This window comes from Ursus maritimus, unplaced genomic scaffold (assembly GCF_017311325.1).
Source record: "Ursus maritimus isolate PB19 unplaced genomic scaffold, ASM1731132v1 scaffold_9, whole genome shotgun sequence".
NCBI classification, from domain to species: Eukaryota; Metazoa; Chordata; class Mammalia; order Carnivora; family Ursidae; genus Ursus; species Ursus maritimus.
Window position 1 is genome coordinate 72,205,863 of NW_024427107.1, and position 23,671 is coordinate 72,229,533.

Here is a 23,671-nt window from a genome sequence, read left to right on the forward strand (position 1 = left end):
GCGTCGGACCTTGAGAGCCAGGGCTTAGGCCTTGCAGACCCCGGCATCGTCAGACCCACCTCGCAGGGTTACTGAGAGGGTTAAGAGAGGTGACACGTGCAAAGCTCCCAGAACAGTTTCTGGCACACAGTAGGGACACCAAGGAAAGAAACTCCATTCCTTTGTTCCTTCTAGAAAGGAAGGCTGGCCTGGAGGACGAGAAGGAAACCTGAGTGGCACAGAGGGGCAGGCGTTGGTAACCAAGAGCTGCCGGGCTTTCCTTAGGTAGCAGATTACTCCCAGTGACCTCCGGACTCCCTTCACCTGGAAAGGCAGGTTTCAGGTTTTCATTTTCTCAGCTGGGGTCAGGCTACTTGCAAGGCTCCAGGTCCCTGCAGAGCAGAGACGCGGCTGGCGCCCAGCCTCAATGCATTCCCCCTTAGCCGGGCTGTTGGCTCCAGAGGACTGCCCCAGCTAGGCAGGAGCTGCCTTGCCTGGGAGGTGCCCACAGCCTGGCCCCCTTCACGCCGGGCAGCCCCCAGAATGACTGAGGTGCCTGGGATTACACGATGCTGGCATTCTTTGCCTCCATGTGGAGCCAACCCTGTCGTGGGCATGCTTTGTGCTCAGGGTTCCCGTGGCGTCAGCTGAGGGCTGACTACAGCTGGAGGCATGTCCCTGCTCGGCTTCTCTCCTCACCCTGCCCTCCCCTGTCTCCCTCACCCCCTCCTTCTCCTGGAGCACCTCCTTAGTAATCCACGCACGTCCGAATGCCTGCCTCAGGCTCTGCTAGCAGGGAACTGAGATCCCTGCATGAGGCTGGTCCGAGCAGCAACTGCCAGCAAGAGGAAGCCTCGGGAGTGAAATGCTCTCAAGTTCAGAGCAAGGAATCTCTTCCACAACCACCTGGTCCAAACCCTTGGCTTTATATAATGAGCAACCAGAAGCCATCGGTCATTTAGCAAGGCCTCCCTGGGGCTCAGAATGTGCCAGGCCTGTTTTGGATGCAGGTGATACAATGGCGAACACGGCAAAGCCGCTCTCCTCTTGAAGCTTGTGCATCAAATCAAACAGCAGAGCACGACGAACACTCCTGCCGAAAACAAAAGCGGACAGCGAGACCGTGGGCGACAGGGAGGTGGCACTGAGTGAACGTTCAGCCGAGCCTCCGAAGGAGTCGGCCACGCAAAGACAGGGATGAGGGAAGCAGAGTTCAGGCAGAGGGGAGAGGCAGAGCGAGATCACAGGGCAGAAACAAGGGGTCGTCCTCAGCGCGGCGGCCAGTGCGGTGCGAGCGTGCCCCGTGGGAGGGGTGATTTTACAGGACGAGGTCAGACAGGGAAGCAGGACCGATCATGTCAGCCCAGGAGCGCAGGGACCTGTCAGCCAACAAATGGGCAAAGGTGACTCCTTTGGATTCCCTTTGCCAGTCACTTCCTCTGGGTTGGCTCCGGCCTTGGGAAACCAGGCCACACACCTGTTCCCACCGGAGCTCCCAGGCCAAGACCACCTCTCACGTCGGGTTTTCAATACCAGAGATGAAGCCTCGTGAATAAACCAGTGAGTGGCCTTTGGAGCACCAGCTCCCTTCTCCAAACTGCTTCTCTGGGCTTTCCTGGGAAGGTGCCCATCAGACATCAGGCTGATAAATATTTCATCATCTTTCGTTTCCTCCCACATCAAATGAGACCCGGCTGCAAGAGGCGTGGGGAAGACCAGCTGGAGGTCATCAGAGACGAGCTGAAGTGGAGGGTGGACTTTTGGAGGGGACCGAGGCTCTCAGAAGGCAGCTAGCTGTACTTCTGCCACTTGCTTGCCAGGCAACCTGAAACCAGTGCCGAGAGCGTCAGAAGCCTCAGTCTCCTCCTCTGGAAAATGGGCACACCAGTAGCTGTGACAGAGTGGAGTGAAGGCGGCTCGCGGACTCGGCACAGGTGTCTGGTCTCATCACCACTGACAGTGTCGAGTGCCTGGGCCCGGGGTGGGGGGGTCCTCCTCCACGCAGGAGCGGCCACCATGGCTGGGAGCAGCTTGGGGACGCAGGGTGAAATCCCTCATGAGGGAAGACTGGGAATAGAGGAGGAGTCTGAGGAGGCCAGCCTCCGGTTCTTTCTCCCTAAGTCCTTACGCTGTGCAATTCTCCATAATATCCGGTGACCTTTTCAAATAGGATTTTAAGTGATCAACAGAGGTGCTTGTGGCCACAGCAGACAGAGGGCAAAGGAAGGAAACCCTTGCCCCTCTCCCTCCTTCGGTCTCCAGCATTATTATCCCATGCCCGAATTAAATCCTTCTGGTATACTTGCCCATTTTGGCAGTAAATACTCATCTCAAGGGTTTTAGAAGATCAGCAAACACAGTTTGGAAATTCTCATCAAGCCAAAGCCTGCCAAGGACAGAGAAGCAAGGTTATCCGGGTGTATGCGGATGTAGACAGGCAGGGGATCTGAAATCCTTGGGGAGGTAGCGAAGATGAATAGGATGGAGACGTTCCAGGACATCGGATAACACAGAAGGGCGACTGTCTTTAGTGAACAGCTACTATGTGCCCAGCACGTCACATACAGCGGCTGCCGTTTACTAACTGCTCCCATGTGCACTGGTACAAACACTTGCTGTGGATTAAAGCCATGTCGCCTTTCAGACAACCTAGCATTAGGAGCCAAGTAGCACTCCACATGTAGGCAAGCACGGGGCGGGGAGTCACCGGTCCAAGGTCACGCGGCCAGCAGGTGGCAGAGTCAGTGCCCGAATCCAGACTGCCAGGCTCTGGGACAGACTGACGCCGAGAGTGACACAGGACATTAGCTAATCTCCCCTCCCCTTGGCTACAGACCTTGAGATTTCCACATGATCACTTAAACTCTTAAGGAGCGCCCACTGAGGTGCAGAGAGGTGAAGGGTCTGTCTGTGAGTGTCCTCGGGTCTGCAGGGGGCCCTGAGGCTAAGCGAGCCAAGGGGTTGGGAGGTAAGCAGGGAGGGAAGGAGGAGAAAAGCCACTGGACCCCACAGATCCAGAGAAGTAAATACGTCTCCCCGTTTGCCCTTTGCAACACCAGGTGGAGTTTATGAGTTTTTAATTAAAAGTTTTGCAGGCAAGCTGTATCCTATATGCAGCCCTGGGTGTAAGAACACCTGATCAGAGGAAGAGGCTAGAGGCGTCAGTCTCCTCTGGCCTGGTATAAAATTCGCACGCAATTCTTTACCATCAAGCTGACAGTCGGATCCATAGACAGATCCAGATCAGGGGGGAGCAGAGGGGGCAAAGGGGACTGGTGGCTTCCATGGAAGTGGGAGGTCCTCACTTGGGGTCCCATTGGGGCTGCCCAGGACTAGCTGGTTGACTGGACAGGTCTCTCAAGTGTCCCCTGAGAACACACTTTTCAAGGTCAGTGGTGAGAGCAAAGGTCAGCGAGGAGGGCATGGGGCAGAGAAAACCCATCTGGAGTGCCATCCTCCACTCTGGGCCACGGTGCTCAGAGTCCTGATGCCTCTGGCCTTGACCCAGTCCTGTGCCTCTCCCTACAGCAGTGCCCTCCCTCACTTCTCCTGCAGGGGACTTGGGACCAGCCAAGGTGCGGGGCCGTGTCGGCACGTCCAGGATGCCCTGTCTGGAGCCAGCTGGCGGAATGAATCACTCGTGGGACATTTTGCTTACACTATTTTTGAGTACTTTTTTTCTTATTCCAGCTTCCCTCCCCACCCCCACTTAATCTTGGAGTGGGAAAGTCCTCTTTTGAGCATAAAATTCCATATTTACATAAAGGAAAAGACAGAACACATTAGAAATGCAAACCTTCCTAAGGCAGGAGCTGGTAAACTGCAGTCTGGCCCCTTATTTTTGTAAATAGTTTTATTGGAACACAGTCGTGCACATTTACTTCCATAATGCCTGTGGTGGCTTTTGTGCTACGATGACAGGCGAAGAGCCATGAAAGAAAGGCTGTGGCTCTCCAAGCCTAAAATATCTCCTACCGGACCCTCTAAGGGAAAGGTGTCTGGGATCAAATACCTGAGCGACAGTGAAAAATAAAGACGAACCAAGAAGAGTATTTGCAGCATTCCAGGTACCTGGTTAATATTCATAATACATAAAGAATGCTTAAAAGATACGGACACACACACACTTAATTTCTAAAAAATGCGGAAAGAACAAAAAACGCAAATCAACTGAGAAGAAACGCAACTGACCAATGTAAAGAGTGGCTCCAGTTCACTAATAATCGAAGTGATACACGCAACAAGGAGACGTCATTTCCTACGTACGGGAATCTCAAGGATTCAAGAATGAACCACGGGACTGACCAACCCCAGTTCATTTTTCTTCTGCCCCTCTCCCGCCGGGTATGGCATGCTCCCAGGCAATGGGGAATGGGTGTGCTTTGCTGTGGTTTCGGGGTCACCAAGCAGCTCAGAGTGCCCCAGCGTCACATATGCCAGCTCTCTATCATGTCACCAGCATGGCTCACAGAGCGGATGAGGCTTCCGTGCTCTGGAAGGGAAGCAAATGGCCTGGGGTCACGAAAATAGGGTCTGCCTGTGGCTGCCCTTCTTCTTTCTAGCAGGTGCCCAGGCTACTTTTGGTGAGCACCCCCCAATCTCTCCCCTGCATGCCTGCTCTGTGGGATGGTCCCAACGGCAGGAGTGGAGGGGTCCCAGGAGGCTCCTTGGACTTCTGCATTCTCAGGCTGCGAGATACTCTCCTGGGGCTGTGACCTCCGAATAAATGAGTGAGCCTGGAAGGAAGGGGGGTCCTGCATTCTCAGGGCACATTGGGCATGTGGAGTCCGGACATGACATGGGTGTGCCTGCTAGGACACTCGAGGTCCTCTGAGTTCCTGGTGTTTCCAGTCCAGGGCTCTCCAGGCCTTGTCTTCAATCCTGAGGCTCATGACAGCTTTCCCAGAGAGGGAAGCAAGCCTGCTCATTTCCATACCAGCTCCATGGTTAATCCCAAGACCTACCTGGGAATCTACCTACCTCTCACTGTCCCGCCAAACCCTACTCACCCAGCCAAACCTAGCCCAAATGATCCAGCCCCCCTTCCTCCATGTCTTTTGGGGTGATCTCCCTCCACCACCCTACTGTCTTCTCCATTTTCTGGATCTCTCTTCTCCTGCCCAGTAGGCCTCGGAGAAAGATGTGGCTCAGAGGGCGAGCTCCTCCCCACCATCTTGGGGGGCAGCACCTTCCCACGAGATGCCCCCAGCCAGCTGGCCCTCCCTCCAGAGACTGCACCCTGCTGCTGGCTGTCCACGGGCCACCTCTTTCTGCTTCGCCTCCCAGGTTCTCCCTTGTTCTCTCTGTTCCAGTCCTACTAACTCCATATCTGTTCTTGAATTCTCCAAGTTCATTCCTGCCTCAGGGCCTTTGCACCCGCTGAATGCTCTGACTCCTCCCTACCATACCCGCTCCAGTTCAAGAGGAATTTAAGGCCAAAAATAATTTCCATTTCTCTAGCATTTTCTTTGGCAATCTGGATCCCTCTGCCGGACTACACTCTCACAATAAATAGCTCTGTGAGGTCAGCAGGGCAACAATTACTATAATGGCCAGCCAGTGTCACGGCTAGGACATCGTGAACTGGAACTGCTCAGAACTCTCATCATGACAAGCCCAGGTTCATTTTCCTAGGCCATGAGGCTGACCACAAAGGAGAATAAACATCCCCCACTCAGTCTGAGTTGTCACAGGCAGTCTCTTTAAGAAGGCCAGTCCAACGGTAAGGACACATCCTTCAGTCAGACTTGAGGCACTCAGGTGGTGGGACCCTTCAGAAAGAGGCCAAACGTGTTCTCTGCACTGTCGGGCTGGGATTATTAGCTCAGCGAGCCTACAGACTGCCCACAAACTGCTCTCCAGGCAGCAGCAGGGCCTTGCCATCATTGCCCACGGGTGGGCCAGCCGCTTCCTGTTGACCGGCCGCCTCTCAGAATGTGCCCTGTGCCAAGCTCCTGGCCAGGCTTTTGCTGAAACCATTCCAGGGTTGTTTCTGGCAGCACAGTGGAGGGACAGCCCCATGCAGGAGGGTTCAGAAGCTGCCAGCTTCCTCCAGACTCTGCCATTACAACGCTGTGTGACTTAGAGAAAGGCCCTATCCGTCTCTGGGCTTCAGATCCTGCCTTGGGAAAAGGTAGCACTGAGGAGCTCCTCAGGGTGGTGGACAACAGGCCTACAATGAGCCACAAAGGACTGTGTTTTATGTCCTGCAGGTCACCACTTTGGCAAGTTCCCAAATTCTGAGCCTCAGTTTCCCAATCTGTCAAATCTGGTGTTAAATCAGAGGGTGTTGAAACTGCTGCGTCACGGGCCTGTTTTGTCTGTGCCATACAGCAAATGACGAAACTCTGAATTAGCCAACACTTTTAAAAATCAGAAAACTTCACACAAAAACCTGGACCTCTGGCTTCCTTTGCTAAAGGAAGAGAAGATCCAGGAGCCTGGGGCTTACATTCCCCTGGGGCTAAGCAAGAGCCATCTCCTTTGGTCAGAACCTGGTCAGTCTGCCAGTCTGTCACAGACCCCACTCCTCCCTATTGCTGACCCAGGCCTCTTTATCCACCTGCATTCCTCACACAGCCCCTGCGGACCCAGGAGACTGTGACCCCTGGACTGGACATACTAAAGGCCCCCTCTGCTCTCACTTTTCATGACTTTCCTGATATTCACACGCCACTAGAGGCCGCCCTGCCGCCCCTGGGGTAGGGAGTGGAGGGCTGCCTCTCCTGGCTCTGTGAAGGGAGAGGCCCTGCCTTTGTCAGGATTCCGATTCCCTGGTCAGCAGAAAGATGATAGTTCCTGCAGTGTACCGAGCAGCCATCGGGCCCCCCAGAGCTCCCGCCGCCGCGGCGGCCTCTATAATGACCTGCAGCATGTAATCAAGCCCCATTGAGAAACCTCAGGAAGGAGGACTTTTTCCCCAGGCAATTTCCTGATCATAGAATTTCAGGGTTGGAAGGGACTTTAAAATGGCATCTAGACCAACCCATCATTACTGTCTTGCTGTTGGGCCAGCACTGCTAGGAGCTGAAAAATAGAAGATGCAGCAAAAAGCGGCCCCACCCTGGAGTCCTCCCAACTTGCGGAGGCCAGGAAAGAAAACAGGTAATGACAATGCAGGATTACAAGGGCTCCGGGACCCCACAGCTAGCAGCAGGCACGCAGCCATATGAGGGGCCAAGCAGTGCGAGTCAATAATCTCCCCTAATGCTCAAGAAAACTCTCCCAGGAGGTGCTGTTTTTCATACTTGGTTTGCAAGTGAGGACTCTGAGGCTCAGAGAGGTTAAGTCCCTTGGTGGAGGTTGCACAGCCTGTAGGGTGCTGGGGCAGACTTTGATCCCAGTGATGTGAGACTCCAGAACTGGATTTGGAAACACGACTTTATCCTGCTCTTCTGGGAAGTGCAGCGTGGGGAGAGAAAGGAGAGGCCTGGGACCAGAGCCTGCTGAAGGGGCAAATGTCTACACTTCTCTTGCAGGACAAGCAGGAGAGAGCGAGCCTGGGGTGGGGGCGCGGCGGGGCTGAGGGCAGGGCAGGCACAGAAGTCCGGGGCCTCCCTAGCAATCCAAGAAATGCGCATGCAAACAGGAGGGGGCATCACTTGACACCGATGAGCCTGGCACAAATTAGAAGGCGCTGTGATGCTAAGTGTGCGGGGTCTGTGTAGACACAGACCCTCATTCCATGCTAATGGGAAGGCAGACCTGTCAGCCATACGAGGAACCACCGGCGGTACTGGGGCAAGGGACATATAGGTAGGCTCTATGCCCCAGCAATCCTACTCCAAGGTGAACACGAGAGCCGTCCAAAGTATCAAGGAGAGTATGAAGTGCATTCCAGAATGTTCTTAGATGTGTGAGAGGAAGAAAAATCCTGGTTCATAGAAATTTTTTAAAAAATGAGGGAAATGTTTCTGTTGTAATGTCAAGGTGGCAGGAATCAGCAAACAGGCTGATAACAGAGTCCCCTTGTAGAATGGCCCAGAAGGTGTCCGGGATTGGATGCCAGGCGCACATTCAGAACTCGAGAAAGAAATGCAGGCAAGGATTGTTACTTCCAAAAATCCTGCTTCGGGACCTGCAAGAGGGTCTTTACATTCGCCCCCACTCACCATTCATCCATTCGGTAGGTACGTACTGAATACACCTGCTATTCGCCAGGTCATGCACCAGTGGTAGGCCTGCAGCAGGGAGCCGAGTGGGTGAAGCACCTTAGATCCGAGGTGCTCCAGAGAATCGACAAAGAAGGAAATGCATTATCGGTCAGAGGTGCAGAGGTCAGTGACGAAGAGTGAAGAGTGGGGCCCAGGAGGAGCCCGCGGCATGGGGGTGCGTGACTTCTCATGCATCTTCTGTCCTGCTGGAGGCAAACCTATGCCAGCATCACGGAACCTTCTGTGTCCTGACACTTCTGCCTTCCAACTGCTCTCCGTTGTCCCAGCTTCAGGCGGGACTTAACCTAGACCATGACTCCCTGAGCTGCTTTGAGAAAAGAAGTTGAGCCTGGCCCACCTACAGCCTTCCCTAGGAGTTGGGAGCTCTTGGATTCTGACCTCACTTCAGGGGCAACACGAGCCCCCGCAGGGGAGGCCTTGCTTGTGCCGGCTGTGCGGGACCACAGCCTTCTGTGGACATTCATGTGGGGCATCGAAGGCCTCAAGAAGTGCTCTTGCCTCCACTCTGTTATTCCCCTCCAGGAATCCCTGCTCCAGGAAATGGCTTGATGTGCAGTTTTGTGCCCAAAGAGGTTGATTACCATGTTATTTTTAATAGCACAATGCCAGAGAGCTCCAACGTGCCCCCCTTAAGGAGAGTATTAAGAGCAGCGTGGTACGTTCAAGTGCCCGTCCTATGACGGCAAAGTCTCCATCGTCAGTAACGCTCATGAAGAATTTAAAATAACACAGGGAAACGTCTGCTGTGCTGTGACATTGGAACAACTAAACCAAAGAAACAATACCAGAATCAGAATTATACTCTTAACAATACAGAAACCAAAAATGCAGAGAAAGGAAATCCTCTAAAAGGCTAAAATCAGTACTTTCTGGGACGGTTTGGTTTTGTTTCGTTTTTTTCCTCCGGGCCATTATACTTTTCTCTATTTTGAGGATTTTCTTCAGTGTCATGGCTACTTTCATGGTTGTGAAAGAAGGCTACCAAAAACAAAACAAAACAAAACAAACCCTCAATAAATAATGGTACCTTTAAAACCTTCTTTCGCAGCCCAGCGCTGGGCTGGCTTCTCCCCAGAACCTTGACCTAGCGATCTCCCAAGAGCTGTATTTAACAAGAACGCCTCCCAGGATTTGGGATTTCATTTCCAGAGGCTTAGGCCCAAAGCAAAGAAGGAAAAACAGGGAGCAATAAAGACCAACTGGACAGAAGGTAAGGTACGTGTGACCACGTAGACCCAGCAACATTTTTTAAATTAAAACAACAACAACAACAACAACAAAATACAAATGGCTCCCAGGAATGAGGGCTTGGAAAGATTGTCCGGATCCCTATGCTCCCGAGGGCCCCACCCAGCCCCACACTCCCCAGCGGAAAAGTCTGTGGGATGGTGGCCTTGTCACTCGGGAACATAACACAATGTCCTGCATTATATGTCAGAGCTGAAGGTCTGGCTCAGAGACGTCATCCCACTAGCCCGAGGCCACACAGCTGCTCAGGGACAGAGCAGGAAATGGGACACAGGCCTCCTGATCTGACCCTGCAGTGTTCTAACCCACAGCACAACTGCCCAGGAGCCACGCGCTCGCATCCAAAAGACTGGGTTCAAATCCACACCAGAGAGTTAGTTACTCGGCGGCCGCCGGTCTTGCCAGTTAGCCCCTAGGAGACCAGGTTTCATCTGCGAGCTGGGGATCCCCCCCCATCCCCCACACACAGACAAGGTGCCGGGCAAACGGGTGTTAGAGCAGAGAGACCAGGATGGAATCTCAGGAGGAGAGTTGGCTCTGCTTAGACATTTGGCAGAATGTTTCCACACTGCTTTCTGGCCTAATAGAGCCGGTTTCTGGCCAACTGTGCTCAATGCCTGTCTAATTCCAAACAGATGGGTCTGTGCCCTGCCCCCACTCCTCCTCCTCCGTGGCCTCCCACCCATCCCCCCCTCCTTGCTCCGGGGGCCTTCTGCCTCTGACCAGACTAGAGGGGGGCTGCGCAGGGCAGGGGGAGGGGCTGCCCTTTCTGAGGGCTTCCTGGCTCCTCCTAACACCACAGGGGCAGAGATGGGGCGTCTAGACCTGCCTCAGCCGAAGGATGAACAGACCCCATCCCCCGGGGCACACCTCTGTCCCAGCACGCGGCAGGTTGGGTGCAAGGCTGTTTCCCCCCAGTACGCCAAGAGGCAGGACAGCCTCGTGGTTAAGCACGTGGACGAGGGCCAAGCTGCCTGAGTCTGATTCTGGCTCCACCAAATCTTTGCTGGAAGCACTGGACAAGTGTCTTCCCATCTCTGTGTCCCTGTCCTCCTCTGGAAAGCAGGTGTGGCCATGCTGAAACAAAGCCGCATTCAGAGAATTCAGGCTGAGCACTTCGAAGAGGCATGCCATGGAGGGTGGAGGTCGGCCCGGCTGGTCACCTCTCCTGCTCTGTGTCGAATGCACAGTCTGCTCTCCCGGGACTCCCAGGACCTCCCTAAGGCTGGCAGCGGGGCCGGCACTCTCCCCACCGCACAGATTGTGGCCCACTCACAAAATATCTGTCTTTAACAAGGGTTGAACAAGTTGTAATTTTTCAGATGAAAACCAGAAACACAAAGAAGTGAAAAACTCGTCCAAGGTCACCCGGCCCTACGCGGCACGGCCAGGACACAGACCCAGGCGGTCCCCCCAGGACAGAGCTCTTAAACACCAGGCAACCCGACCACCTCCAGCAGACAGCACCATTCTGCAGGTGAGTGGATCCTGCGGCTTCTCCCAAGGGCAGTCGGAAGGTTGGCCTGGGCTCCAGGCCAGCTGCAGCTCGGCGAGCCCCTGAGCCGAGGATCCCTTCCTGGCTGCATGCATGACAACTCGCCCCAGCCCTGGAGGCTGCTGGACGCCGGAAACCCTCACCCCTGCTGTTCACTCTTCCATCATCCACTCCCCAGCCAGCACCCAGGGTCTGGGATCCTGTAGATTGTTCTAGATCAGGAGGAAGTCAGAGTCAATGAAGAACTTTAAGGCTCCCCACATCCAGAGCCAGCCAATCCATCTGGAGTTCTCATTAAAGGGTCTGTCTAAGCATAGCATTTGCTGCAACCAGCTAATGTCTTCCTTTTTACCCAGACATCTGTCTCCCTAGAAAAAGGCCTCCACGGAGGGGCCAGGAGCCTCACTGCTATGCGTTCCTGAGATAGGATTACATGTCAGAGAGAAACGAGAGAAGACTGGGACTTTCAGGCAACAGAGAAACCGCCGTAAAACCCTGCCAATTACAGGGCCAAACGAAAAAACGAAGCTGCTACGGCCTCTGGGGTGGAGAGAGCCCAACGTGGTTTCCTGGACTTGCAAGGCTGCCCAGGATGAGGTCAGAGAGGTGGCCCACAAGGAGTCGCCTAAGGAAGGTCTACAGCCAAGTGCGGTGGGTGGGATGTGGGGCAGTTCCTCGGTGCACTGAGGGGGGGGGACAGCTTCGGGAGGGATTCAGGAAGTGGGGACAAGAGGCCGCATTCGCTGAGAACCCACAGCGTGGGGATGGCTGGACACTCAGGCAAGGTGGGCCTGGCAGCCCCAGGAGCCAGATGAGAAAACAGACGGTCAGAGAGGCAAGCAGACCCACCCAAGCCCACCTGAGTACTGATTCTTGAACCCAGATCGGGCTGATCCCAAGGCACCCTATCCATGGCCACTAAGGTGCATGTTTGTCACCCCCACGAGAAGGGGTGCTTTTTACCAAGGGATGAGGTGAGAGGTTGTTTTACTCTAGGTGGAGGGAGGGACCTTGGCTGTTTGTTTATAGGTCAAAAGTCAAAGAAGGGGTTTGGGCATGTAGATAAAGCCTTGGGTTAGCAATTAAGTGAGATAATGTGTGTGGAGCACATGGGGTTCTGCCTCTCAAACCAGGGCCACCCAAAGCCCAGGACAATCGCGGGAAGTAAACAGCTTGCCTGCTGGAGGGGGGGGTCTCACACCTCAGTGCCTCCTTTCCGGGGGACTAACAGGGACAGAAATATCCACTTGCCCCGACCCACACCCCAGCTCCGTGGACAGGTCCTTCCAGGTGGGCCCTGGTCAAGGCTGGGTGCTTTGAAATCTGTGGGTTTGTCCCCTGGCTTCCAGAAGGGAGGCATTCCTAGGATGTCCGAGTCTAGAGGGCTGAGCCGAATTCTCCCAGGGGAACCTCGAGGGGACTGCGACCATCTCCACCGAGTTCATTAAATTCATTCCAGAAATGGTGCAGCTGGAGGAGGGGATTGAGTCTATTCCCCGGGGGTGGGGGTGGGGGGCCCAGCTTAGGTGCCTAGAGGGAAGGGGCGGGTGTAGCCCAGAAGACAAGGCTCAGTAGCTGTGGAAAGGTCATCCCCGCGCTCACTGACCCATTCCCATATCCCAGCTGCCTGCCCCGCGCCAGGCACCAGGCTAGTCCCCGAGGGCGCAGAGCTGAGCGCAGCACAACCTACCCTACTCCCCCAAGAGCCCCTGTCCCGTGAGGGGCCACAGGAATTAGCAGACAGTGCATACAAGTGCTAACCCACCTCTTTCCCTCTACAGCCTAGAAGAAGTCAAGACCAAGGGTCAGTGAATCACAGCCCACGGTCAAACCTGGCCCACCTCCTGTTTTTGTAAATGCAGTTTTACCGGAACACACCTATACCCATTCACTTTTGCTCTACAATGGCAGAATCGCACAGTCAAACCGGAGACCCATCAGGCCCACAAAACTGAAAATATCCACAATCTGGCCCTTTAGAGATCAAGTTTGCTGGCCCTGCAAACGTGGGGCCACCTGAATCCCTCTGGCACACTCTGCTGTGGTGAGATGAGAACACTCCACCAGGATAGGGACAGGGGCAGGGGCCCACATGAAAGCAGATGGGGCATCAGTGACAGTCGCCCAAGGAGATGGCCCTACTGCTGAGGTGCTAAGGGCTGGGCGGACACACTTGCTGGGTGAAGAAACGGGTGGGCACTCCCGGCAGAGGGACGGCTCGCAGGAGGACACATGGCCCGTGCAAACACTGCGCTGGTCGTGCCCACGGTGCTGGCGGAGGGGGCACACAGGCGGTGCAGGGGAGCTGATGCTCAGGAACCAGGCACCAAGGCCCCTGGGGCAAACCTGTAGCCGCCGGTCCCCACCCCAACAGCACAGAGCAGCCAGGGAAGGACTTCCTAGCTCTCTAGCCTAGTGCAGGTGACATACACGGAGTTCAGCCCACTGTTTCAGAGGTGCACCCCGTCCTTGGCCCCTAGAATTTAGCATCCAGCAGGGGAATCTGACAGGTAAATGCCAGGCAGGATGAGCTGAGGGCCTGGGAGGGGCACAGAGAGAATGCGAGCACGGTTTTGAGAAAGGAGGAGATGGGTCCATATGGGAACAGGACGAAAAGGGTCCCAGGGGAAAGCCAGCATTTGCGGAGAGCCCTAGGAGCTCAGGTGTTGGGGGTGGTGCTCCCGAACAAAGGTAAGAGGTCATGAAACTCAGGACCGGCGGGCTGTCCCACTTGGTAGGTAGAAAACTGAAAGACCCAGCTAACGGGGAGTAGGCGGGCAGGCAGATTAACTTGCATCTGAAGTTGGGGACAGGACACAAGAAGCCTACGCAGGATGGCATGGGCACCCAGAGGAGGGGTCCAGGCCCAGTGATGGGTGCAGACGTGGTTTCCCAGAGGAGGTGATGTTATGATTCGAGGAGCTTAGGGAATTCACCGAAGGATGTCACTGCAGTCCATTGAGAGGCACAGCGTCACACTTGAGAGATGCCAGTCACCTAGAGGCCAAGAAGGCCACCACGACAGCCCTTCCCCCTTCCTCCCTGACCATCGGCTAGCCCCTCACTTGCTTTGTAGGGGCCCCTGGCTGTCTGCTGCTCAGATGCCCCAGGTACGCTCCTGCCCACATAGGGTTTAGCAATGGCTGTCCCCCAGGAACCACGTGGACAAGGCTCTCACCTCCTCCAAGCCTCCTGAGAGTGGCCAGCCACCCTCCACTGGCAGCTCTGACTCTCAGCACTTCTCACCCTCCTACGAATGCTGGGCACCATTTGCTAACTTTGGAGTTGACTGGAAGTCCCCCCACCCGAATGTACATTTCACAAGGGATTGCTTGTGAGTTACCGAGGCCTTCCCCGCTGTCTGAAGCCTGCCTGGCGCGAAGAGACATTCAGTCCATACTTGTTAATTGAATCAAGGAATAAGCCAGAGTGGGGAGCCACAGTGTGACCGGAGCAGGCAGAAGAGGAGCTGGCATTTCAGCGTGAGATCTCCCAGATTCCTTCAGGCGGGTCCCATGCTACGGTGAATAATCCAAGCCAACCTTTTATCTTTTTAGTTTTTGAACTTCTGTGTATTTTAAAGGCTAAGAGGATGCATGTGCCTTTGTAAAGCTCACACTGCGAGCTTCCAGACAAAAGTATCTCAGGACAAGGCTCCCAGTGTGAGCTGCGCCCCTGACCGAGCACAGAGCTGCCCATCAGGTGCAGTTGGGGTTTCAGGAAATCCCTGGGCCCAGGCGCTGTGGGCTCTGTCTTTGATTTCGGCCCTGCCCAGTGGCCAGATGTTCTCAATCGGGCGGCTAAATGAAGAAAGTCACACCAGCAAACAGGGGAAGAGAAAATACGGAGCACAGTCAAAAGTTGTCACCAAGCCCTTGATCTGGTTTCTAGGGAAGCGAAGAGGAGGGGAGCAGTCTGGCGGCCCCTGGGGTCTGCACGGCTGACCTCTCATCCGGGCCGGTTCTGCTCCATGAGGCACTCCCTGCACACAACCTTGGCTGTGTCCAAAGGGTCCCCCGCCTGGCAAGGGGACAGAAATGCTGCCCTAAAGAATGGCTGTATTGAAAATTCAGTTTCTTAGAAATGATGTGAAGTGGGTGACTTTTGCTGTAGTAACGTAAAAAGTATTTTATTGGCATCAGTACATGTATAGTGTATGTACAGATAGTTCACAGACACACAAACGTATGCCAATTTGCATAGAGATACACATAGACACACACAGCATGCATCTGTATACGTGTGCATAGATAGCACACACGGCATCTCACATGTGCCTGGCACTGTTCTAAGTGCTACACCCCCACTCATTTAATGCCCATAGTAACCCTATGCAGTGGGTCCTATTATCCCATTTTATAGAAGATGGAAGTGAGGCACAGAAAAGTTAAGTGTCTTGTCTAAGGCCACTCAACTGATGGCAGGTGGGCCTGGGATGTGAGCCCCCTTCTACCCTAGGCGGCCTGTTTGAAAAGCCATATTCTCAACCCATCGCACCTACACTTCTGAAATTATGTTCCCGGGACCCCCAGGGTCACTGAAGCCCTTCTGGGGAGTTCACGATGCAAACTATTTTCATACTACTACTAAGACATCATTTCCTTTCCCTCGTCTTACAAATGCACAGGGGAGTTTCCCAGAGGCAAGTGACAAGGGATTCCGGCACAGATCGAATGCCCCAGCAGACAGGAGAACCCAGCGGTTTTCATTTAAGCCAGACACTGGAAAGATCTGTAAAACAATACCAGGCTTCTTGCTAAGGTTCTGTTTTGGCAAGTAGTCATTTTTCACCATCTGCATATTACCACGTGAGTCATTTCTTATTGTTATTTTTCAAGGAAGGCGAACATCTGAAAAGTACTTCTCAATGCTCATAACGAACACAACACATGTTACGAGAGAGAAGCCACGTAAAGAAAAGCTGTTTGGGGCCGTCCGGAATGTTTCAGTCCTGAACACAAGCAGCTTGAGAACCATTGCAGGACACCAGGCGACACGGGTAGAGGGGGTAGAGCATCCCAGGCCGCTACCTGCAAAATTCCCGAAGATTCCCCCGGTGCGGTGACAGTCAATATGCCTCTCCCCACCGTGTGTGTGTGTGTGTGTGTGTGGCTGAGAAGCACAACTTAGAAAGGATGTCTTCTCTTTGCTCCCTCACTCATCCTCGTATCCATTCATTCAAACCACCAAGGTACTAATTAAGAGCTGGGTAGGAGCCGGCACAAATGCTGTCAATTAATTTGCCGTTCTTAACTATTTTTATTGTGGAGGAATGACTTCCGAACCACAGCTCTCCGGCTTCCCACTGGATGCTGGAATGCTGGGAGCCCCCGAGGTTCCACGGAATGTGGGCATCCTGTGGCCCTCACGGTCCACTGGCACTCTGAGTTCCGAGGAGACCCATGGAACTTTCAAACCCCGGGGTTCTGCAGAATTCCTCAAGTCTATAGTGTCCAGGAACCAGAGCAAAGGGTTGGCAGATGTTGCCAACATCCAGAACGTCAGCATCCCCATTCGTGCTGCAGGAGCACATTTTTCCCTGTGAATTACCAACATCCCAGTGTTACAGAGGAACACCGGGGGCACCTCGGGCTCCAGGCCCACCTGCACTCGGCCAAGAGCACCTTCCTTCTCCCATCATGGCGCACGCTGCTCCCAAGAAAGGAAGGCCCTGAGGACAGGCTCCCTCTCCTAACAGAAACAGGTGTCTCCGTCCCAACTTCCTGTCCCTTCATCGGCGTCTCTATCCCTCCCCCGTTGCTCCCGGACCTGGACGTAGGGCCCAGCTGAAAGCAGACCCCCTTGCCAATGTCAGACCCCCACTGGTGCCCCCAGGCCTTGGTCCCATCTCTCCCCGAGTCCCAGCAAGGATGGCCTTCCAGTTTGCCTTCCTGTCTTCGCTCTATCGCCAAGTCACAACCGGTCACGGGCAGGAAGAACATTGTCAGGATCTCTCTCCTGGGAACTTATCTCAAGAACAGAGACCAAATGAAGGAAGATGCTAAAAGCATAAAGATGTTCAACGGAGTGCTGTTTATGATGATGATGACATATATATAATATGCCTATATTATAGAGAAATATGCAGTCGCAGAAATGGTTAAGTCATTCGGTACTTCCACCTGATGAAACATCACACAGCCACATAACGTGACAATCATCCACATCGACTCCAGAAGCACTCCCTGAGAGACCCCAGCTCCGTCCAGGTACTGGGGATGCAAATGGGGAAGGACACGGCCCCTGCCCTCAGGGAGGCTCCAGTTAACTGTCCATCTGCGTGTCCCTGAAGTGCGGAGAGTCAATCCCATTCTACTCAACCAAGAGAAAACAAATCCACGGCTCCTGCCCCAAAGCTTTCCCTTCCTACTTGTTTTGTGCTGGCCAATCCCCCCATGTAGAGGGTATTTTTAGCATCTGTGAGGAAGTGTTTACATGAAGGCCATTGAGCAACATGGTGACATGGCCCTGGGACGTCGTAAGCAAGACAGTGCTTACCAAATGCATTTCAGACAGGCTGGCTTTGGTTCCCATCCACGCCCGTCTTCCTCCTCCCCATTCTCCCGATCAGAAAGGGCAGCTGGCTCTTCTGGTAGGTGTGCGTGCGTAACTTCACCCGAGGCACGCACGTCATAAACAACAGCTCTTGCAGCGAGCACAGAGGCGGAGTGGAGAGCAGCGCAGGAAGTGGCTAGTCCCAAAGTGAAAGGACCACGAGCTCCCAGACATGGGATCGCCCTGCATTTCCAGTTCTCTAGAAGCTGGAGGCAGAAGTCCCAAGAAGTGTGGAAGGGTGGTTGATGCCCCAGGGAACTGAAGAAGAGAGGAAAAATCCCCAAGGGGGCCCAAGCCTGCGTCTAGCCCAGCGAGCGGTCAGCTAGCTGGATATCGTGTTTATCAGCCCAGCAGCTGCGGCTGGTGCTGTGTGGCCGAGACAGGTGGTCAACTGTCGCTGCCTTCCTACATCCATTCTTGGCTCTGCCCATGCAGCGCTCGCCCACGGCCCGCCAGTGTGGCTCGGCTAGGAATAACAACACGGGTGACGTGTCACACTGACTACAGGCACAGGTGGGTTTTCAGTAAGTCCCCGTGAGGAGTGAATCCCACTCCTGCTCCCCAAGGAGCTGCCAGTCTAACAGGGAAAACACACACAGGTACCTCGTGACGGGCACTGTGGTCAAGACACACACGGGGATGCTCTGGGGGACCGGGGGGCGGGGGAGGCCGGGGGACAAGTTGAGGGGGAAAGGGATTCCCACAAGAAAACTTGAGCTGAGTTTTGAAGAGGGATGATTTCAACAAGAAGGTACAAAGGGAAGGGTGTTGTAGGTGGAGGGACGAGCACAGGCAAACCTCACGTTCCAAATCCTGGAGACGTGGAAGTCACTTCATCTAGAAGGAATGTGATGTACGATAAACACAGATCTATATGGCTACGTCTATAGCCCCAGCCCCAGCCCCAGCCGTACGAAGTATCTGTAGTTAAGTGCCTGACAATTCGCTTTTTTGATTATGACGTAAGTAACTGCCTGACATTAAACTTTCCATTGCCAAAACATCCACTTTGAAGACATCTCTCTCTCTCTGGCTACATGGGTGATGGGGATTAAAGAGGGCACACGTGATGAGCACCGGGTGTTGTAGGTAAGTGACAAGTCACTGAATTCTACTCCAGAAACCAATATCGCCCTGTATGTTAACTAAGTAAAATTTAAATAACAAATAAATAAATAAATAAAAATAAAGACACCCATCTCATCTCAAAGACATCCATTGCCAGCGACACAAGGAGATGAACAGCATACCGCCCCACCCATGGGATTCCCCTTTTAGAAAGCCCGGGGTGACAGTGCGAAGTGACCCCACTTTTCCCTCCCCATGCCCTCATTGCTGCTTACATGTTCTAAATTCACCAATAAAGAGTAAGCCTGCAAAAACCTGGCACCCCACCCCTCAACCCCAGTAAAGGCAGGACCCCAGTCCCCTCCCTGGCTCGGATCTGGGGTCCCAGGGGCTCACCACGAGCAGGGCCCAAGGGAGTACAGTCCGAGGGCTAAGTCCGACCCAGAACAGTACTGGACACACGGCACCAGCAGTCAGGACTGCTGTTGTGTCTGGAAGGGTCCTAAGCGTCTTTACACACATCAACTCATTTGATCCTCACAAGACCCCTATGAGGACAGAACGACTGTCATCTCTTGGGTCCGTTTTGCCGATGATAAAACACAGATCAAGGCAGGTGCTGTGGCTTGCCCAACACGGTACAGTAGGCCACAGAAGTGTGATCTGAACTCAGGCTTTCTGTCTGAACAGTTTACACTCTTCCTACTACTCTTAAAATTACTCCGTGGTTCGCACGAGAGCGGCGATCAGGTCGGGGTCCTGGGCGGGGCCCAGGTCACGGTGAGCCTTGTCCGACCTGCTGTGGAATTTGGACTCTGTTCTCGGGCCAGGAGGGACATGGACACTGAAAAGAGGAAGGACATGACTGGACGCCCTTCGGGAACAAAGGTTATTGGTAAATGTCCAAATGCTTATCATCCAGGCATGATTGGAATAAAAATTAGTCGTTTGAGGCTGACTCAATCTGTGGGCTTGGCCTCCAGAGCAAAGGAAATTTCCATGCCTCTGGTGGTCTGGTGCCCACCCCCTTCTTGTGGCATGCGTGTCATCAAGGCCTCCGGGCCTGGCCGCAGTGGTTATTCCAGAACGTCCGTCCTCCCATGGAAGAAATGTCTTGGTTGCAGCCAGACACCTGCCCCAAGCCGGCGGGGAGGGGAGCTGCACGACAGCTTGCCCACGGCCCGCCATGTGGCTCAGCTAGAAATCACAACACAGGTGACGTGTCACACTGACCACGGGGCCTGGCTTTGTACGCAGCCTCTCACCCTGACAGGCCCTCGAGGGTGGGGGCTGGGACCGTCTCCCTTACAGATAGGAATCTGGGTGGCACAGATGGGGGGCCTCCAGGCCCGTCTCACACTGAGACCTATTCTGATGAACCCCCACATCCCTGTGGGGTCCCCCTCCCCTGATGGGTGGGACTGGCCCCATGTTCCCAGGGAAGCGAGGCTCAGTGGGTTAGGGACCCGCGGCTGGTAAGAGGAGTCAGAGTGAGCTTGTTGCTTGTTGTTTCCCCCGCTTCCAGCCCGGTTGTCAACCAGGGCTGGATCTTTGAGCCCCCAGGGAGGGCATGCACCGTTGCTAACTGCCCTGATCTCAGGCACGGGTGCCTGACCTTTCTAGAAGATGCTAATGATGTGGCACATGCCCGCAACGTCTCCTGGGACCACGGCGAGGGTCTGTGCTCTGAAGTCCAGAGGGTCTGTGGGTCCCCCGCTCCGTTCTGCAAATGAGACAACAGGTGCAGGGAGGCACTGGCTCCGAGGGCACTGGGACTAGTGAGGGACCCAGGAGGGCAGCTGCTGGAAGATACAGCCCTGAAACGGGGTGAGAGAAAGTGTGAGCAGAGGGAGCAGACAGAAGCCTGTGCTGTTAGCGGCATGAGCGCAGAAACCAGGTCTCCGTTCCCCACTGCTGGCTCTCCAGTGTCGGACTCTCAGAAACCGCCTGCAGACGATGTGTGGACACATGAGCCTGGGGAACTGTCCGGGAAGGGGGGCAGGGCTGAGCGGGGGTTCAAGCACTGTGAACACGCAGTTACCATTTCCTCTGGTTTTCCATGTGCCCACCCCCGCACCTGCTAGCAAGCACGCGGTGTGCCAGGAGAGCTTCTTGTGCAGAACAATCACGCGTTCTCCCGTTCTGCGGAAGTACTTTGGCCCTTCTAACCCTGGCCACTGGGGCGGTCTCCGAAGCATTGCTCTGAAAGAATCAGGCAGCAAATATCATGGACAGGTGGTACAGCGAGGGGCCTGGGCTCCAGAGGCAGACCACATGGCTTGAAAGCCCAGCTCCTCCACTTACTGACAATGGTGCATCGGCGGCTAGTTACGTAACCACTCTGTGCCTCAGTTCCATCACTGGTGAAACAAGGAGAACAGCAGCCGGCTCCCAGGGTGGCTGGGGGGGGGGTTAAATGTGTCAGTGCTGGGGTCCCTAAGAAGGGCACGTGACCCACAGGCAGAACTCTGTAAGTGTTGGCAAACACTCTGCCAGTGCCTCCGCTCCCAGAGTTCGGGTGATTTCTCAGAACACAGTCCCGGAAGTGGGATCATAGGGTAGATCCCTCGTAGAATGGCCAGGAAAGTGCCTTTGAAAATCCCAACAGCACTAAGAAGAACCAAAGTCTTTAGCTCTAATTGGTTAGCCCAAGAACAAGGGCTCAGAGGACCCAGAAGGTAAGTCCACCCTACTAGAGCCCCCAGAAGTCCCACTGTCAGCCTTCCCACTGAGTCCCCATCCTCAGCCTCCTTCTGTAAAGAAACCCTAGTGCCCAGTCACCTCTGTGGCTCCAGGTACCCCCGGAGAGAAAGCATTCTCCCCCCACCCCGCAGGAGGCCTGGCCGGCGCCAGGGAAGCTTAAGCTCCAGCCCCTTGGCCACACCCCACTTCACTAGGGCTTGTGTTTCTTTTTCTTTTTTTTTTTAAGATTTTATTTATTTGACAGAGAGAGAGCACACAAGCAGACAGAGTGGCAGGCAGGGGGAGAGGGACCCTGGTATCATGACCCAAGCCAAAGGCAGATGCTCAATCGAGTGAGCCACCCAGGTACCCCTAGGGCCTGTCTCATTTTAAATCCATAACTTGGCATCATTATTTCTTAAAGAGAACTCCCAAATTGTATTAGCTTCAGGCCTCCCCAAACTCAGAACTGCATCTGTGCCTCCCACCGATCTGTTCATCTGTTTCTCCCGCAGAATTACTACTGCCTCGAGGACAGAGATCTCGTCGCACGCTTGTTTATCCCCGGTCCTCGGCACAGTGCCCGGGACCCGGGAGTGTCTGTCGCCTGAACGACCAGACGAATGAATGGATGAGAAGGAAGGAAGGAAAACCACGGCCTGAACTGAGACCTCTCTGCTCACTCCACTCACTCCGCGTGGATTCCCTCCTTCAAACCACCTGGTACAAGTGCCCCCCTTTTGCACCTGCCAGCCCTTCAGCTCCTCGAAGCTGGCCCCCAGGTCTCCTCTCTTCCAGGGCCACAGGCCCCTGTGCCCGCAACTGTTGGCTCTTCTCTTAAGGTTATCAGCAACAGAAATCCCACCCGCATCTCGCTGCTGCCCATTTCCGTATCTATGACCACTGAGACCACCTCTTATCTACCCGGAGTGCCTTGGCCTCTGGTTCGCCTCTGGGACAGCTGATAACGTTTAATTTTTTTGGAGGAAACGCTTGAGTTCTGAGGAAGAGTGCCCACGTGTGTGACTCCTCAGGCCTGAAAAAATGCACTGGAGCAGACAGGCCTGGCTTTCTAGGGCAAAGGCCGCAGCCCCTCGGGGAGAGTAGTGAGTCCCCCCATCTGTCCTCTGATCAGCAGCCTGGGCTCCTCGTCTTCCCTGTTGTGCTCCCTCCCCTGGGCAGTGTGACTGGATCCCACCCACGGCTCCTCGAAGTGCCCCTCCTGGACCAGCACGCCCCACTGTGCTCTCCACCCCACCGCACCCAGTCCCCGCCCACCCCCCCACCCTGCCAATGTACACTTAACGTTCCTGTTTACTGGCCATCTCTTATCCTTCCCCCACCCTGGGCCAGCACGTGAGCTCCCTGGGTCTCTGTCTGCCCAGGACAGTGCCTGGCACAGAGAAAGAGCTCAGAACTAGTTGTCGATGCATGAACGGAACTAGCACTGATCAAGTTCACTTCCTACCAAGGCTCTGCTGCGAGCCAGGGAGACAAAAGTGTTTTCAGTTAAAGCCTCTGGGCTGCAAGCGGCTCAGCCGGGGATACCCCACTGCAAGAGAGGAAACGCCCTCCCCCCAGAGAGGCCCACTTCTGCATTCACGCCCTCAACCATCGAGGGCTTCGCAAGCGCAGGGTGGCAGCCAGGCACCGCACCCCTCCCCCAGGAAAATGCTCACACGCACACGCAGTGCCACACAGATGCACGTTCCGGAGCGCCTGCGTCTCTGCACACCCTGTGTGACGTGCTTCGTGACTCCATCAGAGACGCAGACCGTAAACACCTGCGGGGAGTGAAGGACGTGGGCGTCCAGCAACGTGCCGTCGCCTTCCTGCTGCTAGGAGCCTCAGGGGTCTTGGGTCCGTGGGGACAAACGCTTCCCTCACCTTCCGCTCGGGTTTTCTTCTGGGGCACCGGTGTCTCCGCAGGCCATCGGATCAGCGCCGGCAGGCGGACAGACTCTCAGCGTGCGCGTGCCACGTCTGCCGGTTGTACAACTTTGCAGAAGTTAATTATCTTTTCGAAGTCTTGTTTCCTGATCTGTACTTGGGCTACTGAGTTGTTCTGAGCAGTAACAGTAAGGGAAGGGTCTGGAACAGGGCCTGACCCATAGTTTGGTAACGGGGGTGGTCTGCGGTATTGGCAGGGGGACCGGGTCAGCGTCATTAAGACAGACGTGGATTGCAAGAATGTTGTGGCTGGCGTCACCAGTGTGCACGCACGGTGGTTTTCATATATACGGAGGTTGATCTGGAAATGATCTCGGTGATGTGCCTAGATATGTATATTCACACGTCCATACGATGGGTATGCATGTATACGCGGGCACGTATACACACGTCTATAAGTACAGATGTGTGTCCATGGGCGTGTATATGCATGAGTATATACGCACGCACGTGTGCATGCACGCACACCCACACTCCCGACTTCCCAGTTCTGCCTGCTCAGAGGGCCTAGAGGCAACGC

General features: G+C 54.6%; 1 protein-coding gene across 2 annotated transcripts in view; it reads right to left on the bottom strand.

Moving 5' to 3' along the window:
* ST3GAL1 (ST3 beta-galactoside alpha-2,3-sialyltransferase 1) overlaps nucleotides 1–23,671 on the bottom strand; it is a 93,533-nt gene that overhangs the window by 48,713 nt on the left and 21,149 nt on the right. The gene's annotated exons all lie outside the window — the stretch shown is intronic.